This window comes from Pangasianodon hypophthalmus, chromosome 4, assembly GCF_027358585.1.
Source record: "Pangasianodon hypophthalmus isolate fPanHyp1 chromosome 4, fPanHyp1.pri, whole genome shotgun sequence".
Classification (NCBI taxonomy): Eukaryota; Metazoa; Chordata; class Actinopteri; order Siluriformes; family Pangasiidae; genus Pangasianodon; species Pangasianodon hypophthalmus.
The window spans coordinates 408022-428153 of NC_069713.1; the positions used below are offsets into that span (position 1 = coordinate 408022).

At 43.7% G+C, this 20132-nt stretch overlaps 1 long non-coding RNA gene across 1 annotated transcript; it reads right to left on the reverse strand.

Moving 5' to 3' along the window:
• Positions 1-423: 423 nt before the first annotated feature.
• LOC128318068 (uncharacterized) lies at positions 424-5307 on the reverse strand. Its single transcript, XR_008301541.1, has 3 exons — positions 5028-5307; positions 4698-4825; positions 424-4185 (listed from the first exon to the last, which is right to left on the reverse strand). It is a non-coding gene; the product is annotated as an uncharacterized LOC128318068 (long non-coding RNA).
• Positions 5308-20132: the final 14825 nt, after the last annotated feature.

Consider the following 20132-nt stretch of genomic DNA (forward strand, 5'->3'; position numbering starts at 1 on the left):
GAGTGAAATCTGGCCAGTCTGGGTTTATATCAGATCTGATCTCACAGCACAGGTGAAATAACATCACAGTCTGAAATCTTGTGTTGGCTTTAATAAAACTCAGCAGGTCCAAAGTGCCAGTGCTGAAACCACAGTGGAGGTCAGGAGGTATCTGACTGATTTACATATCTAGTGTTTAGCAGAGACTCTTATCCAGAGAGATTCATACCTCTAAGAACAGAAACCCACTGGAGTCCTGGAGGACAAATTCTGCTTCTTTTACAGATGCAATAATGAAGCAGCTGCAGACTTAATCTACATTTGAATAAAGACAGAGTAAAGTATAACATTACATTAAAGGATAAATGTTTTAAATATTTTCTGATGTTCCTAGTAAAAAGCCCCAGCAAAAGTTATTTCCCAAAATAAAAACATACAAGTATATTTGTGTTTTTCTGCATCTGTTTATTCCTGTATTCTTCTGAAAACGTCTGTTTATTCCTGTATTCTCCTTTGACTTATACAAACAAGTATTATACACATCAACTGCAGAATGTAATAAATGAGCAAAGGAGGATTTTCTGATGTCACTTTCTGAAGACATCTTTAGTCAAGGCACCACAAATGAGCTATTTACATATTTACATAATTCTATAATTTCTATCCAGAACACAGACAAAATTAATTTACATTTACATTTATGCCATTTTTGCAAATGCGGCATGACTTACAGAAGTGCTTTTAAGTCTTTAGACGTTGGTTGAAGACTACCAGTGTCTCAGCTGCTAGGACATCTAGAGGAAGTTTATTCCAATCATTCGGACACCTCAGCGCCAGAACTTTATTTCTGTATTCTTTTGACTTATACAAATAAATCTGGTATTTCTAGATTACACATCATCAACTGCAGAACATAATAAATAGGCAAATGTTAGAAAGAAGATCGCTGCTATCGGCTAACTCAAACATGAGCAAATAGTAGAGGTGGGAAATACACAAAAATATTAAAACATGATTGTGCGATACACGGCATGCAGCAGGAAATGTAGGTTTGGTAGGAAATTTACAGCAAAACAACGCTGCATTTAAAAATAAACCTTTTAATTTGGTAATACTTTTATTTAATGTCTAAAAATTAGCAGTGAAAAGGAAAACAAATGTTTAAAAGAATTTAAAAAAAAAAAAGTTTAATAATCAAAACAGTAGAATATATATGTAACATGAGATCAGCTGTTTCCAGAATCTCAGTAGAGAGCTGGAACATCAACACTAACATTTTTACTCCAGCTGTGTTAAAGCCTCAGCGTATGTAACATGGAGATAACGTCTGTGAGCGCTGTGTGAAGATAAAACCACCTTCATGAGCTCACACTCTCTCTGCAGTTTCATAATGTTCGTGTTTTTCCCACCTGTCTGTTGTGATTCCTCTCCCTGTGAGCTGCTCCATGTCAGTCTGAGCTGCTCAGTAACTTTCCCACTAGCTGGGACTGATCAGTGTTTACTGGGTGTGTCCTCACACACACGTGTTCACTAGCTGGGACTGATCAGCGTTTACTGGGTGTGTCCTCATACACACGTGTTCACTAGCTGGGACTGATCAGTGTTTACTGGGTGTGTCCTCACACACACGTGTTCACTAGCTGGGACTGATCAGTGTTTACTGGGTGTGTCCTCATACACACGTGTTCACTAGCTAGGACTGATCAGTGTTTACTGGGTGTGTCCTCACACACACGTGTTCACTAGCTGGGACTGATCAGCGTTTACTGGGTGTGTCCTCATACACACGTGTTCACTAGCTGGGACTGATCAGTGTTTACTGGGTGTGTCCTCACACACACGTGTTCACCAGCTGGGACTGATCAGTGTTTACTGGGTGTGTCCTCATACACACGTGTTCACTAGCTAGGACTGATCAGTGTTTACTGGGTGTGTCCTCACACACACGTGTTCACTAGCTGGGACTGATCAGCGTTTACTGGGTGTGTCCTCATACACACGTGTTCACTAGCTGGGACTGATCAGTGTTTACTGGGTGTGTCCTCACACACACGTGTTCACTAGCTGGGACTGATCAGTGTTTACTGGGTGTGTCCTCATACACACGTGTTCACTAGCTGGGACTGATCAGTGTTTACTGGGTGTGTCCTCACACACACGTGTTCACTAGCTGGGACTGATCAGTGTTTACTGGGTGTGTCCTCATACACACGTGTTCACTAGCTGGGACTGATCAGTGTTTACTGGGTGTGTCCTCACACACACGTGTTCACTAGCTGGGTCTGATCAGTGTTTACTGGGTGTGTCCTAACACACACGTGTTCACTAGCTGGGACTGATCAGTGTTTACTGGGTGTGTCCTCACACACACGTGTTCACTAGCTGGGACTGATCAGTGTTTACTGGGTGTGTCCTCACACACACGTGTTCACTAGCTGGGACTGATCAGTGTTTACTGGGTGTGTCCTCACACACACACGTGTTCACTAGCTGGGACTGATCAGTGTTTACTGGGTGTGTCCTCATACACACACGTGTTCACTAGCTGGGACTGATCAGTGTTTACTGGGTGTGTCCTCACACACACACGTGTTCACTAGCTGGGTCTGATCAGTGTTTACTGGGTGTGTCCTCACACACACGTGTTCACTAGCTGGGACTGATCAGTGTTTACTGGGTGTGTCCTCACACACACGTGTTCACTAGCTGGGACTGATCAGTGTTTACTGGGTGTGTCCTCATACACACACGTGTTCACTAGCTGGGACTGATCAGTGTTTACTGGGTGTGTCCTCACACACACGTGTTCACTAGCTGGGACTGATCAGTGTTTACTGGGTGTGTCCTCACACACACGTGTTCACTAGCTGGGACTGATCAGTGTTTACTGGGTGTGTCCTCATACACACGTGTTCACTAGCTGGGACTGATCAGTGTTTACTGGGTGTGTCCTCACACACACGTGTTCACTAGCTGGGACTGATCAGTGTTTACTGGGTGTGTCCTCATACACACACGTGTTCACTAGCTGGGACTGATCAGTGTTTGCCCCTAATTTGGAAAACCCTTCAAGCTGGAAGTTGATGCCAGCAGTACTGGTGTGGGTCGTAACAGAGGACACACCCAGTAAACACTGATCAGTCCCAGCTATTTTATTTATTTTTTGTCTCCGTATTTTCAGTGTCATTAATTTTGTAGGACACTGAATAAAAGTATGATTAAACTCAGTTTCTCACAGTTTTTAAAATTAAACACAGCTGTTTTACTGGATGCCTATATTTCATAATGCACATTGTTTATCATGTATCACTGGACCAACATTTCTAAAGGGTGGGAATATTTATGCACCACAAGGGGAAAAATGTGTTAGCTCGATTTGTAATTCATGTAGTTTGTGTCTAGTTCAATAAAATATTAACAGCTGAGAGGAATTAGAGAAACTGAAAGTGTAAAAGGCGCAGCTTCAGCAGCAGAGCAAACCGAGTTTTTAACCTTCACACAGGTGGGAAAAACATGAGCTTGCATGTTCACAAACCTGAACACTTCCGAAGAAAGTCAGAGCAGAAACAACGATGCAAAACAAAAAGTAATAATTCAAACATGCTGTATGAAGTTATAAATCTCTTCCCTCTGTTACTCCATTCTTATGTTTGAGCTTCAGGTTCTCTTCCTGCTTCATCATCATTTGTTTCTCTGGCAGTTTAGGCATTTCTGAGGTACCATTCCAGGTCTGGTCTCTTCCTGCTCCACTGTATGAGTTAATAGAGATGAAACGTATAAAATATCATTAGTATTTAATAATGTGACCTTGATGCCATCTGAACAGGTTCTGTTCTTAGAGGAGGTTCTTCTGAGACCAAAACACAAGGTTCTATTCTTAAAGGAGCTGGAAGCTCATCACATTGCTGAGGAACCAGGACTGAAGCAGATCCCAGAGAAGGACAGATGATGTGGTGCTCAGTGAAATCATCTCCAAAGGTAATATATGACAGGAGAAGCCTATAAGAAGATCTGATGAGGATATGTAACAGATAAAGGGATTAAAAAAAAGACTTGCAGTAGAATCATGCTGTATGAAGTTATAAGTCTCTTCCCTCTGTTATTCCATTCTTATGTTTGAGCTTCAGGTTCTCTTCCTGCTCCAACATGCTTTCGTTCTCTGCCTGGTCCCTCATTTGTATGCTCCACTGCTGCTCCTCTGTACGACTTAATAGAGATGAAACGTATAAAATATCATTAAAGTGCACATTATTAAATACTAATCACCAACTTCAAAACCTACACTCAGTAAATTCATCACATCTCCTGAAAGGCTGAGGAATAAAATTAAGATGAATTCAGTTGAAAGTCTTTATTTATAAAGAGACTGTAGAGGATTTGCTTCTCAGAGTGAGACTGGAGGAATTCAGTTTTAAAGAGTCAGAGCATCGTATGTAATGCTGAGTGTTCAGATAAATATTTAAAACTATTAATAATCTGATGTTTAAACAGTTAACTGTTCTCTCTCAGTGATCATGTGAGATTACTGAATTAAACGTGGAACTATTCTGACAGTAAAAGTGTAATTTATAGGTGATAATTCTATTTATTTTGTGGAAGTGTGCATGCAGTGACTGAGTGGCGTCTAATCAGGGTGATGTGCTGTGGATTTTATTCTGGTTACAGCACACAGTCATGTGATCTCTGATGTCACGGAGCTGCACGGAGCTGGTACTTACTTCATCTCTTTGGCAGAGTTGATGTCGTTGAAGTAGTTTCCTCTGGTAGCAGATTTTAACAGACAGCGCAACAACAAGCAGCAGCAGCAGCACTATCAGGATAATCACCCACCATGGTAGCGCTCTCTCTGTCTCAAACACACACACACACACACACACACACACTTTTCGCTTTACTGACTTTATCCTACACACACACACACACAGTTAGCTTTACTGTCTTTATCCTACACACACTTTGACTGCAAAAATCCTATTTGTTTCTTAGAAGAGGATTTATATTTAAATGTTGAAGTTTCCACACGGACACCAATCACACTGAATACGTACCTCTCACTGATACTGTCACTGATACTGCGTAAATATGAAGATCTTCATTATTCTCCGTGTCGCGGACGATGTAAACTCCTCGATCAGTCAGCTTTACTCCTCTCAGTGTAAGAACTGTGTTAGTGAGTGATGTTCTCGGTGTGTATTCAGCTGTACAGCGTAGTGAGCTTCTATCCACAGTGCAGATCTGTTCACCATAAGGATCTGCTGAATCTCCACCCTTATAGATCACCTTCACTCGCTCTGATACGTGCAAATCCAGCTGCAGATCTTCACCAGGGTTTATCTGAACTGATGATATCATGGCTGAGGAGAAAAAACATTCAACATCTTAACTGGGTGTAAATGTGATATAACACATTAAACCTAAATCAGTAAGAGTGTATAAGCTATAGAGCAGGTAAAGACACTTACTCTCGATGCTGAGACGCACATCTTTAATGTCTTCACCACCACACTCACATATGTATAAACCCCTCTTACTGTAATCAGCTGCAGTGATGGTGAGGGTGAGATCTTCCTTCAGGTACTGATCATGGGACATTTTAAATCCCTCCTTTAGTGACCAGCAGGATGTCTGATCACACCGAGCCAATACAACACTTTGGTTACTGAACAGAGTCCATTTGGCCTCACGAGAACATTTCCGTTCACAGGGCAGAGCAGCAGCCTGATTAAACTTCACCTGTACAGTAGTGACAGCTGATACAGGTACTGAAAGAGAGAAGCAGGTAAACAGAATAAAATATAAACCTATACATGCACATACGATTAAATTAAAATTAAAATGTGTATATCTCACACATTTCAGTATAAAGCCTTCCTATAAAACACTTTGTATTTATAAATAAAACAATATGCACATGTGACCTGGTTGCAAGAAAACCATAAGAGACCAGAACCTGTCATAAGAGAACTACAGATTCCTTCAAGAATCAGACTGATGTTAGCTAAAATGTTCTTCAGTTGTTATTATGGATTAGCACTAAAGGACAGCGAGTGCTGTTCAGCTAAACTAACAGTGGAACTCTGGAAGATCCTTACGGTATGATTTTTTAGCAGGCTATACAGGTTTATTAAAGCAATGTAAATGAGTTATTTTAGCTAACTAGCAAGCTAAGCCTGTTAAATTGTTGATTATCTGATAGTAACACAGTGAAAACAAATGTGTTTATAATCACACTTCTGATTCTGACGCTCAAAAGCACAACTCAATGTTTTAGAAAACAAATTCTGTCTCAGCTCTTAAATCATTATAGTCTCCTGCATTGTTTCTGCAACCAGGAGGTGCAGCTGATGTCACACTAACGTCTCTCACTCAGGAGTCTATAATTCATGTTTTATATCATATATGATCTGTATACGTACATTTTAAACAATATTGCTGTTTTACATTTCACTAAATGTTATTATACGCTTTTCTCTTTCCATTATAATCACAACTGATTAAATAGCAGCATAAAATAAAAAGAAAAAATATCAGTAAAGATCAAGATCAAGATATTTTACATGAATACATTCTGAAGTGTTTTTATTTTTTATTTACTGAAATGATTTCTAAACATACATGCTAATGAATGAGAAAAAAAAACCTAAAAGTACTGACACTTTCAGCCTCATCACTAAATCCAGAGTAAATAAACAGAATAAATCTAAAAGCCTCCATCCCGACAGGCTCCACCCCCTTTCCCCTGGTGACTGGTACACTGCTGCTGTTTGGCCTGTATTTGCATATGGAACCTGATTGGCTCTTATATTTGATGATGCAGTAACACTCTCCTGTAACTCAGGTTTGTTTCTTAATAGAAGGATTTTCACACTTTGATCCTCTGAATTCTGAAATTAAATCCTGAGAAAGTAAATGTAATTAATCCTAAAACATGTTTAATAGAGGTTTGTAAGACTGTAAGAGGAACTCGCTGAGCCCAGTGTGAGCAGTGAGACTGAAATCACACTCACCTGTGATGAACGTGAGGATGAATAAAAGCAGGACATGGTGAGGAACCCTGCAGGACTCCATGTCTGAGACACAACACCACCAGCAGCACTGCACAGGTGAGAACAGGTGAGGAATTAACCAGGTACCTAAACACAATAAGTGCAGTGGGAAAGCTTAAGAACAAAGAACGACATGGAGAGTAGAGACAGGAACCTCACACACACACACACACACACACACACACACACACACACACACACACACACACACACACACACACTGGAGCTGTGACGGCTAAGTGAGGGGCTAGTAATTACTAAGATTGATTAATATTTATTTGTAGCTATTGTTGGAAACTTTTTCAGTGAAGACCAGGAGACTTGGATTCTCTTCAGCAGGATTCTTTATTGAGAACGCGCTGGTCGGTCGCTGCAGTCATCAAGTCTGACTAAGGCAGTGATGCATTGTAGATTATATACATTTGGGGGCAGTTCCTAGAGATGGAGGCAAATGGTGTGGTGGTGACCCTAAACAAAGCAAAAGCAAACGAAGTAGACAGTTCTGGCCACCCACCCCGTTTCACTAGTCTTAATCCAATCAGCATAACTATCCTACTCAGACAATTCATTATCATAGAAACAAAGAAAATCCACACCTATGGGGGTACATTCAGGTATTGAGGAACACGAACAATGGTCCCCAGTTCAAAGGATATGAAAGGAGCACCACGAATTATCAATTACAAAAAGGTACTAAAGATAGTTACAGTATCCTGGTTCATTTGACTTATAAAGAAAGGAACAAGACTGGCAGAAACTATACTGGCAAAGAAAGAATAGCTCTTAAAATTTGTATTCCCACACTATCTACTTCATAAAACTTTTTAACCTCATCAACTGAAAATTACTACTACTACTACTAATACTACTACTAATAATAATAATAAGCTACGATCAAAGTTATAATTTAGGGAGAGCGTTCATCTTAATTACAGCCTGGACTATTTTTCAACAGCTATCTTTGTTCAGACTAAATGTGGAGCAAAATTAAGTTTAAATAATTCAGAAATATTTCCTGATACAACCACACCAAGATATGTGACACTGTCTGGGGCTAATTTAAATGGATAAGCAGAAAAGGAAGATAGTTTTGCAGCTTGATTTATAGGAAATAGCTCACTCTTGGAAAGATTGACATTATATCCTGACATAGTGCTGAAACGCTCAAATACAGCCACAACATGAGGAAGAGAATTATGTGGATCTGAGATATACAGGAGCAGGTCATCTGCGTATAATGATAATTTACGCTCTCTGCCCCTCTAATAATTCCCTGAATAACTGATGTTGATCTCAGCAAAACAGCTAAAGGTTCAATCGCTACTGTGAAAAGTGGGGACACATGGGATAGCTCCACTTCGGAAGTGAAGTCCGTCACGTGACTGCGGTTAAGCCAGCCGTTCTTCCTGAAAGACTTTTACGCACTTAATTTTAACTTAAAATTACTAAATAATAATAATAATAAGCTATGATAAAAGTTATAATAAATGTGTTTTTTTTTAAATCACAACATAACCACAAAGCTAAAGCGGCAGTAAAACTGGAAGTGAAGGCCGTCAGGAGCCATTTTGTTGTTTAGCCTGAGATAGCTAGCTCACTACATTAACGCTATTTTCTCTAGTAAATACACCACCGTTTGGCGTTTATTAGCAAAAACAATAAAAACACTAAACACTACTCAAAATAACAATCCGGTATTTCTGTACAACTATTTACAGAACTATTTACTGTCGGGTGTTTTATTTATTTATTTATTTATTTATTTTTTCCATTTTACAGAAACTCTTCATGACGAGTTTATTAAAAGTGCAGCTCTGTATTAACACACAAACTCATCTCGCTTAAACTGTAATATTTATATAACATTTGTGTGTTATAATATCTGTAATTAACTCACCGTGTGAAGGTTAAACACTCGGTCCTCCTGCGTGCTGAAACTCCTCCTGCGTGCTGAAGCTCCTCCTGCGTGCTGAAGTTCCTCCTGCGTGCTGAAACTCCTCCTGCGTGCTGAAACTCCTCCTGCGTGCTGAAACTCCTCCTGCGTGCTGAAACTCCTCCTGCATGCTGAAGCTCCTCCTGCGTGCCGAAGTTCCTCCTGCGTGCCGAAGCTCCTCCTGTATGCTGAAGCTCCTCCTGCGTGCTGCATGTCGGTACCGTTACTCCCGTCGTTCGTTCTGTTGTCAAGTGACGTGACAGCACTGGATAGAGAAATTAGTTAATTTACAACCTTCCTTACAAACGGGTGCATAGTAATCATTATTATTATTATTATTATTATTATTACTAAAACATAACACCACAGATCTTCAAGAAACAGTAACAAAAACAGAGTGACAGGAATGGACAGACCTTTTTTTATTTCTAGGAAAATGCTTATTACACATCTTTTGATAATTTTATGATAATTCCTAAATATGATGCAACATACAAAAAATACAGTTTTACGTTATAGTATTACTGACTGAGGTACTGATCCGGGAAGTGGTCACGTGACAAAAGAACTGTAACAGACTTTATTCGATTCTGTTATATTGCACTAATTGTGGATGTACTGGCGCTCGTTGTGTGTGTGTCAAGTCAAGTGGAGTTTACTGTCATTTCAGCCATATACAAGTACACAGTGAAACGAAACAACGTTTCTCCAGGACCAAGGTGCCACATAAGACAACACAGAACTACGGGGACTACATAAATTACATAAATTAAACGTAAAGTGCACAAGTGCAAACATGTGCAGACAGCACAAGACAGAACAGACAGTACATAACTACGACGCCGACCAGTTGAAAGTGATAAAGTGACAGTAGTGCAAATATTACAGCTGAGGTAGTGTAAACAGTGTAAACATAGTAGTAGCAGCAATAATAAGACATGTGCAAAACATGTGCAGTGCATGTGCATAGAGGATGTTCCGTTGTGTATATATATATATATGTATGTATGTATGCGTGAGTTCCTTGGACCAGTTCAGTTGTGTGTGTGTGTGTATATATGTGTGTGTGTTTATATGTATGTGTACGTGTGTGTGTGTGTGTGTTCCTTCAGTCCAGTTCTAGGTATTTAGGAGTCTGATGGCATGAGGGAAGAAACTGTTGCACAGTCTGGTTGTGAGGGCCCGAATGCTTCGGTACCGTTTTCCAGATGGCAGGAGGGTGAAGAGTGTGTGTGAGGGGTGTGTGGGATCATCCACAATGCTGGTGGCTTTGCGGATGCAGCGAGAGGTGTAAATGTCTGTGATGGAGGGAAGAGAGACCCCGATGATCTTCTCAGCTGTCCTCACTATCCGCTGCAGGGTCTTGCGATCTGAAACAGTGCAATTCCCAAACCAGGCAGTGATGCAGCTGCTCAGGATGCTCTCGATAGTCCCTCTGTAGAACGTGGTGAGGATGGAGGATGGAAGATGTTCTTTCCTCAGCCTTCGCAGAAAGTACAGGCGCTGCTGGGCTTTCTTTGTTATGGAGCTGGAGTTGAGCGACCAGGTGAGGTTCTCCGCCAAGTGAACACCAAGAAACTTGGTGCTCTTGACGATCTCCACAGAGGAGCCGTCGATGTTCAGCGGTGAGTGGTCATTCTGTGCTCTTCTGAAGTCAACAACCATCTCTTTAGTTTTGTCCTGCCACATGCGCCGGGTGTCTCTGCTGGTCTTGAAGTGGTCGTGGATTCTCTGGGCGTGTGCGCGCTTCGCCTCTCTGATGGCCCGGGACAGTTTGGCCCTTGCTGATCTTAGGGCCACCTTATCGCCTGCTCTGAAGGCGGAGTCTCGAGTCCTCAGTAGCGCACGCACCTCTGCAGTCATCCACGGCTTCTGGTTGGAGCGTGAGGTGATGGTCTTGGAGGCGGTGATGTCATCAATGCACTTGCTAATATAGCTGGTCACTGATGTCGCGTATTCCTCCAAGTCAGTGAAGTCGCCGTCAGTTGCCGCTTCCCTGAACATGTGCCAGTCAGTGTGTTCAAAGCAGTCCTGAAGAGCAGAGATGGCTCCTGCTGGCCAGGTTTTCACCTGCTTCAGAACCGGTTTGGAGCGTCTGACTAGCGGTCTGTATGCTGGCATTAGCATAACAGAGATGTGGTCTGAGTATCCGAGGCGGGGGCGGGGCTCCGCCTGGTACGCGCCAGGGATGTTTGTGTAAACAAGATCCAGCACGTTCTTCCCTCTCGTTGCAAAGTCCACATGCTGATGGAATTTAGGGAGCACTGACTTGAGATTTGCATGGTTGAAATCTCCGGCAACAATAAACAGTCCGTCAGGGTGTGAATTCTGCAGCTCGCTAATAGCCCCATACAGTTCACAGAGCGCCTCCTTAGCATTAGCGTTAGCACTGGGGGGAATGTAGACACCGATTATGAAAACAGTAGTGAATTCACGTGGTAAATAAAAAGGTCTACATCTAACAGTCATAAACTCCACCAGCGATGAGCAGTAACTAGAGACTAGCACCGAGTTCTTGCACCATTCCGTGTTGATGCAAACACACAAGCCGCCGCCGCGAGCCTTACCGCACAGAGCTGTGTTTCTGTCGGCACGAAACGAGGCTAGCCCGTCTAGCTGAATGGCGGCGTCCGGAACTCTGTCGCTGAGCCACGTCTCCGTGAAAACAAAGACGCAGCAGTCTCTAAACTCACGCCGCGTAGCTTGCTGGAGTCGGATGTAGTCCAGTTTATTATCCAGGAGCAGACATTGGAGAGCAGGATGGACGGGAGAGCCGGCCGGCTAGGGTTTGTTTTTAGCCTAGCACGAACCCCCGCCCTCTTGCCGCGCTTCTGCTTTCTCGCGCACCACTTGCGACATCCCCTCCCCCGGCCACCGGCATCGGGCGACGCAGAGGGCTGGAGGCCTGGTCCCCGCAGCAAGCCGAGATCGCGTAGAATAAAAAGTTAAGAAGAGTTCGGATGTTCTCGTTTATTGTTTTCTTATCCATAAGTGTTTAGGCGAACCCTGCACGAACGCTCGGTCACACTGGTGGCAGCGGTTTTGTTTTATTTGCGTTTACGTGGTTCAGTGTTACGGCGGGTGTTTAACTAGTTAGTTTATAGTCGAAAGTTCTTAGTGGAGTTCGCACGCGCGGGTTCAACGTTACACGGCCATCATGTGGTGTAAAGACGAGGATGATTTATATTCAAGACGGGACCGCGACAAGATTAACAGACATGTGAGAATTGAGTTACCGCCGCCGTTCTCCGGTGACGAGAAGCAGAGCTTTCTGTGTTGGGCACGGCAGTTCGAGGTCGCGGTCAGAGCACTCACAGAGGGAGATGGCGCTGCGTCCTATAATTATGAACCGGCGCGGATTCTACCGACGCGGCTGAGCAACGCAGCATTTCTTTAGTGGGACAGCCTTCCTCATACTGTTCAGGCTGATTATACAGCGGCAAAAGAAAGACTCAGGGAGGCCTTTGGACAGCGGCAGTTTATGGTTCGCTTCAGAGCCAGCCTATCAGCCCGCCCTCGTGCTCCGCGGGAAAGTTTGGAGGTGTATGCGGCGGAGATCAGCAGGCTAGTGGACGAGGCTTTTCCTGAATACGGCGACAGAGCCCAAAGGGAAGAAAAATTTCATCGTTTCCTTGCTGGTTTGGATCCGGTGCTCAGAGCTAAATGCCATGAACAAGGAGCGACGGATTTGGAGGAGGCTGTGATAATTGCAGGTCGGTGTGAGAATGCTAGAGACGCAATAAAGACTGATTACATGACTGGTAATGTTGCGGGAAGTAATAATGATGGAGGAGCTGTGGCTGCTGTTTATTCTGTGACTGATAATGGAGAACTTTATAGAGCTGTGGATCGACTGACAGAGGAAATGAGGGATATGAGAATGGAATTGAGGCGCTTGTGCGACGAAAACCAAAAACTGAAAGCCAGAGTGAGCCCTAGAGCAATGGACAAGTGGGATGGAGACCACTCTCAGTCTTATGGAATGTGCCAGTGTGTCTGCGGGGGTCGCGGATGCCAGTCACGTGTCTTTGATAGCACTCATAGAGGCCGCTCACCTGGGAGGAAACTGTTCCAGCACCGTGATGGGAGTACATTAGGTATGGATGTGCGTAGTTATGAAAACTCACACTCTCCTTTGTCTCCAGCGAGACGCAGCCCCAGCCCCGGTTCTCGCAGATGGAACAGCTATGTGGATGATTCAAGAAAGCGAGGAGTACGTTTCATGTCACCTGGCGGAGCGGAGTGCCGCTACCAGTCGGAAAACTGACTGTAGCTGTTGTTGCGGCCCGAACACCAGCTATGTTGCCTATGGGCCTTCAGATTGACAATGTTGATGTCAGTAATTCTGTATCAAAAGGCAACGATGTAATTACGGACGCTGGCCAGGAGCTGTTAGTATCGTATGTGAAAGGGGTGATGGAAGGCGTGGAGGTTCAGATGTTAGTGGACTCTGGTTCTAGTGTGTCTCTTATGAGTGCAGATTTTCGTATGTCAATTCCTACGCTTCGCAATCGCCCTAGAAAAGACTATGTGTCAGCCCATGCAGTGAATGGACAAATGCTAGATACACTGGGCACCATCTCTGTAACATTCCAGCTGGGGACGGAGTCATGGCAGCATGTATTTCATGTGCTAAGAGAAACCACACAGACTGTGTTGCTGGGCTGGGACTTTCTGTTGAAAAATCACGCCTTACTGGACCTCAGCCGTGCTAAGCTACAACTGTGGGACATCACGGTTTGTTCCAACGTGCTGCAATGTGTCACTGGCCACCACTATAAATCTGCCACCTCTCAGCGAGACAATGGTACCAGTTAAAGTATGTTTACCTAACGCAGCCCATGTAGCGAGTGACTTTGTTGGATACATAGAACCCAATGTGGCGGAGTCTTCCGGTCTAATAGTAGCTCACACAGTGGCTGGGGTTCACAAAGGACTGACAAAGGCTCGGATTTTGAATCCTACTGGACATGACATTTCATTGAAACAAGGGATGCACCCGGGTGAGTTATACTCAGTTGAGGATTCTGATGTTCACCTGTTTCATGCCCCGGTTGATGTAGCTGCAGTGACCTCTTCCACAGCTGCGCCTCCTATATCACTAGACGAGTCACCTATTTCTGATTTCGAGAAAGCTGCACTATCAGCATTGCTGTTGGAATTCAATGACATCTTCAGCTCTTCCAAACTGAATACTGGCAAGTGCAAGCTAGTGAAACATTCTATCAGACCTGGTGAGCAGACTCCCATCAAGCAGCGTGCACATCGTACATCCCCTGAAAAACGTGCCGAAATAGAAATACAGGTGGCTGGCCTGCTTGCGGACGGTGTTATCGAGGAGAGCTGTAGTCCCTGGGCATCGCCAGTTGTTTTGGTGAGAAAGAAGTGTGGCACCTGGCGGTTTTGTGTGGATTATAGACGCCTAAACAGTGTGACTATTAAAGATTCTCATCCTCTGCCCCGAGTGGACGACACACTGGACGCGCTGGCCGGTGCTGCGTGGTTCAGCACATTAGATTTTTCTAATGGTTACTGGCAGGTGGAAGTTGCGGAGGAGGACCGTGAAAAGAAGGCTTTTATGACAGGACAGGGCCTCTATCAGTGGCGATCTATGCCGATGGGCCTTTCCAACGCCCCTGCCACATTTCAAAGTTTGATGGAGCTGGTCCTCAGAGGGCTCCCGTGGCACATCTGCATGGTATACCTTGATGATATTTTGATTTACAATAAAACCTTTGAGGAACACCTGTCAAGCCTCAAAGAGGTGTTTTTGAGAATCCAATCCGCAGGGTTGAGACTGAACCCACGCAAATGCCATGTTGCCAGAGATCATGTAGTCTTCCTGGGCCATGTAGTTTCTTGAAAGGGTCTTCAGCCCGACCCAAAGAACACAGAGAAAGTTTTGAACTGGCCAGTTCCCCGTTCTCCTTCTGAGGTGAGAGCCTTTGTGGGACTGTGTTCTTATTGTAGATGTTTCGTCAAGGACTTTTCAAAAATTGCTGCTCCATTGAACCAACTCATTGGTAAAAATGTGCCCTTTGTGTGGAGCGCTGTGTGCGATCAATCATTTAACCACCTGAAAAATGTGTTGTCGTCTGTGCCTGTCGTGATATTGCCTGATTTCAGTGTGCCCTTTAAAATCTACACTGACGCCTCCAACCTGGCTGTCTGTGCAGTTCTCGCGCAGGACAGAGATGAGTGTGAACATGTGGTGGCATATGCCAGCCGGGCATTGAATTCCACACAAAAGCGTTGATCCGCATTTGATCGTGAGTTGTGGGCTATCGTGTGGGCAGTAAGGGAATTCAAGCACTACATTGGACTTGCCTCATTTACCATTATTACAGACCATCGACCACTCTTAGCCCTTATGTCCATTGATGATGACCCAACAGGAAGAAGAGCGAGATGGATTCTGGAGCTTGATCCATTGAATTGGGTCGTTGTACACAAAGATGGACATCATCACAAAAATGCGGATGCGCTTTCTCGCTGCCCTGAGACACCTGACATGAGTACTGCAAGTGAATGTGGTGAGTTCTGATCAAACAGACACTGACATTCCATGTTCCTCTGAAGTCACTGATTCTGCAGGAGATGCGACTGCGCAGGACTCACTTAACAATTCAGACAGCGTGTCTCCCATTAATGCTTTGTCCCATAGTTTAACAGACATTAGAGCTATGCAGAATGTTGACCCGGACGTTAAGACTGCTTTCAGTTGGGTGGCACAATCCCTACGACCGTCCAGGAGGACGTTACAAGGAGCTTCTCAGTGCTTGCGGAAGCTTTGGACTGAATTCAACCATCTTTCTATCATTGACGGACTGTTATGCCACTCAGTTTGCTGCCCCCTCACGAGTAAACCTGTAGTCCAAATAGTTGTTCCCTCTGCTCTAAAATCGGACATTCTTTTGCAATTGCATGGTGCCCCAGCTTAGGCCCATTTCTCTTCAGAGTGTGTGTGGGAACGGGCGAGACAATTTTGTTACTGGCCTTCCATGTACAGGGACATCAAAGCATGGTGTGAGCAGTGCAAGGCATGTCAGACACGGCGCAGTCCTGTTCCAGCCCACCATGAGCCGATGGGTGGATCCCAGTCAGTGCGGCCATTTGAATGAGTGGCTATGGACATCTTAGAGCTGCCTGTGACTTCAAAGGGACCAGTACGTGCTGGTTGTCGAGGACTACTTCACTAAATTTGTAAATTTGTATCCCTTGCCTAATCAGTCGGCACAGACAGTAGCACATTATCTGTTTGAGGATTATGTTCTACTTCATGGCGTTCCAGAGACTTTGCATTCGGACCAGGGTCGTCAGTTTGAGGCGGAGGTGGTTCAGACTCTCTGCCATCTTCTGGACATTAAAAAGACTCAGATGGCATGGTTGAGCGCTTTAATCGGACTCTGATTGATCAGCTGGCTACGACACTTTTGACTTATGGGGGGGAATGGGACGATTATGTGAAGCATGTGGCATTTGCTTACAATACAATGACTCACTCAAGCACTCGTTTCACACCTTTCTTCTTGACCCACGGTCGGGAAGCACGGGTTCCCGCTGATGTACTGTTACCCACTCGTGCTCTTGACTCTCAGATGTCAGTGTCACATGCTGAATTTGTTTCCTCATTGCTGACTAAACTGAACCCTGCCTTGAGCGGTGCACAGATACACAGTGAGGCAGCTCACGACCGTCAAAAACTGTACCATGATGTTGGCTTGCGTCACCGGCCTTATGATGTAGGTGCCATGGTGTGGCTCCACATCCCGGTGGAGAGCCGCATGAAGCTGGCACCCCACTGGAAGGGATCTTATAAAATTGTGCAAGTCATGGGCAAGGGATCTTATAAAATTGTGCAAGTCATGTGGTGAACTGGGACTGACTTATCGGATTGTAAATCCTTTTGACACTGGTGAGAGGGCACAGGTAGTGCATTATAATAGGGTGCAGCCATACACAGCCTGAGTCATTTCCACTGGAGTCTGAAGTTTCTGGTGGAGCGGAGTGTGTGTCTCCCCGGAACGATCTGAGTACTTCGTCTGACTCGCAATGTTCAGTTAAGGAGTCTGAGCCAAGTGTTAGTAAGACTGGGAGAGTTTGTAGACCTCCTGGCCATTTAAGGGGTTTTGTTCTGTATTGAAGTAACTGTTTGCCTGTGTGTATGGGAGAGTGCTAGTAGGATTTTGTTCTATTGCTGAGCCTGTTGTTTCTATACAAAAAGAAAGAACTAGGGTTTGGAAAATGGGGGAAAATTTACTGTCAACTTTGGAAAAAAAAAAAGTGTTAGGTGGTAAGAGAAATGTGTTCAAACAAACAAAGCTGGAGATATATATGGGGGGAATGCTGTGTTCTATTAGCAGGCTTGTTGCCATTTTACGAATGTGCTTGGTACTTTGTTTTGTGTCTTATTGTACACAGATGTTTATTGTTTCTGAATGTTGACCTTGTTATTCTGGCACCTAAACGGGGACGTTTATTTTGTGAGGGGGGGACGTATGTAACAGACTTTATTCGATTCTGTTGTATTGCACTAATTGTGGATGTACTGGCGCTCGTTGTGTGTGTGTGTGTGTGTAATGTATTTTTCCCCTCGGGGCTTGCCGTAGATAGACAATGGCCATGCGCACTTTTGGTGCGCTAGAGTGTCGCAGGTTTTTGGAGTTCTCTCTGGTGTGTGTTGGAGAATGAAAAGTTAAGAAGAGTTCGGATGTTCTCGTTTATTGTTTTCTTATCCATAAGTGTTTAGGCAAACCCTGCACGAACGCTCGGTCACAGAACGAACGACTCGAAAGACTCGAGAGATGAACTAATCAATTCTCTTTCCGGCTCAGACTGCACTGGTTAAGCTCATGGGGCTGTCACGTGATGAACGAACGACTCAGACCCGAAGACTTGTCAGATAAGAGGCGAGGTGAGCTAATCATAGACTAAAGATCCAGGTAAACAATGAATTAATGTTTTCTGTTTCTTATAGCATTATAGTTTTGTCTTGTTTGTAGTGTGATCAACGTTTGCGTAAGTAGTAGATGTGTTAGGGAAGTAACACGTAACATTTTAATTATATTTTGCTAAAATGAACAAAATGAACGAAATGACTCGAAAAAAGATTCGTTCATTTTGCTGAACGAGACTCAAAGGTCCGAGTCTGTGAAATGATCCGAACTTCCCATCACTAAGCAACACTCACTGTTCGCTCGCTTTATCAGGACCAACACAAAGCAGCTATTCTGAGTTCTGCGCATGCGCGTCATTTGGATCGTAACGGCCAACTGCCGCTTCACGCTGAGGTAAAGTTAAGCGAAAATATATATTTTGTTCGCCGCTTTAATACAGTGGTTTCACTGTGTAATGTTAAATATCATGTTAGAGTTGTAATGGTTTATATTTTGAAGCTTTTATAACGCTTCATAATTGTGTAATTTATCGTCGTGTTTGCGCGCGTGAGCTAAAGCAGCAGCTAACTCTGAGGTAAACTTTACAACCGTTTTAGTTATTTAAACTGGCAACTTCAGCACGATAAACTTGACATTTATCACTTTCTAACTGTATTATTTGTTAAACTTTAAGGCAGTGAGGTGATTTCGAGTGGAAATGAGGCACAGAACTCTGTTAAAGCCTTTCTCAGAAGCTCCATGACGAGGCTGCGATGGTGTTTGGGTGTGGCAGCCTTTAGAACGGGGGGTTTCATGTCCCGCTCACATTTACAGAAATAATCATTTCATTTTAACAACTTTATTCTGATTAATCGCATTGTAGCCGTTCGCGTAACAAGAATGGCTTTAAGACCCTGCAGAAGCCTCTGCCAGCTGGTTGCTTCCTCAGCGGACGGAACTAATGCGCAAGCTGCAATCCCATTGGCTAGCGCTCACCGGCTGCGCTTTGATTTCAGCAAATCAGTTCGGGCGAACGCTCACAACGTGATGAATATTTATGAGCCCAGCAGCCTATCAGGCGTTAGCGCGCCACTCTTTGCTCTCTAACAGATTCAGGGATAACTATTCTAACTAGCTGTTATCTAACGATAAACATTAACTAAAGCTGGCTACATAAAATACCACTAATGACTAGATTCATGAGAGGTCAGCTGATGCGTTAACACGTCACAGAAATGCAGTGATGTCATCAGCTTCCCAGCGAGTGTGTTTTGGGAAACAGTGAAATGACAGCAGCAGGAGCTTATGGCAGCGTCGCAGCTCTCTACTTCAGAGGCGCTGGCGTGACAGACACTGACCTGCTGACAGCAGGTGATCTACCTGAGGGAGGACCTGAGCCACACCAGAAGTCGTCTTTGACGATCGTAAGTTAATGTTCATCAATAGATGAAAATATTTTAGAAAACGTTTAGTATGTTTTTAATCTCGGACCTCATTATTGTTAGTCTTTTTCTACACGGAGTGACCAATAATGTCTCAAGCACCATCACCCTCCAATAATTCTCTAAGTTCTGTTTACTGTGAAAAATATGCGTTTTCATTCGTGTTGGAATCGACCCGTATGACTGACTTTCATCTGTGGAGCACAGAATGTGTTATTAATAGGATAAGCTGTTATTTCTGTATAATTCTAGAGGTTACGTTTGTGTAGGGCAGTGTATTGTGTTGTCCACAAGATGTCACTATGACACTGTTGTGTTAGGGCAGATTTAAGTGTCTTTAGCGCTGTTTGAGCCTCTTGATGTACCGTAGTGTTGATACGCGTGTAGTGCGCCATCTTTTCTTTAGTTCATGTTATCGACACTATAGGTAAGTCATGTTAACATTAGTGGAAAATTCAATTTAAAATATCTTTGTTGTTATCACTCTAAAGTTCTGTCTATTGAGATATTTTGTGTTCTAAACTGCTAAAAACCTAAATGCAGAGTAATATGGAGAGTTAAAATGTTTTTTTTTTGTTCTTTCTTTTGAGTGTGAATAATACAGGGTGGCTGATGCAAAGCTATGTATGACAATATAAGCAGCGAGAGTTTGCTATTGAACTGATTGTGCATTAAAATGTACTTTACTGGATTAAAACTTAAGTTCAGTTCATGTTATCAACACTATAGATGCCGTGCTGTGGAATAAACCGTCAAGCCACGATCCCGAACCCCTCTGTGTCCGCATCTCCTCTCTACCACCACCCACGAACACAACACAACGCTGAGTAGCAGCGGCGGTGCTAGAGGCCAGTTA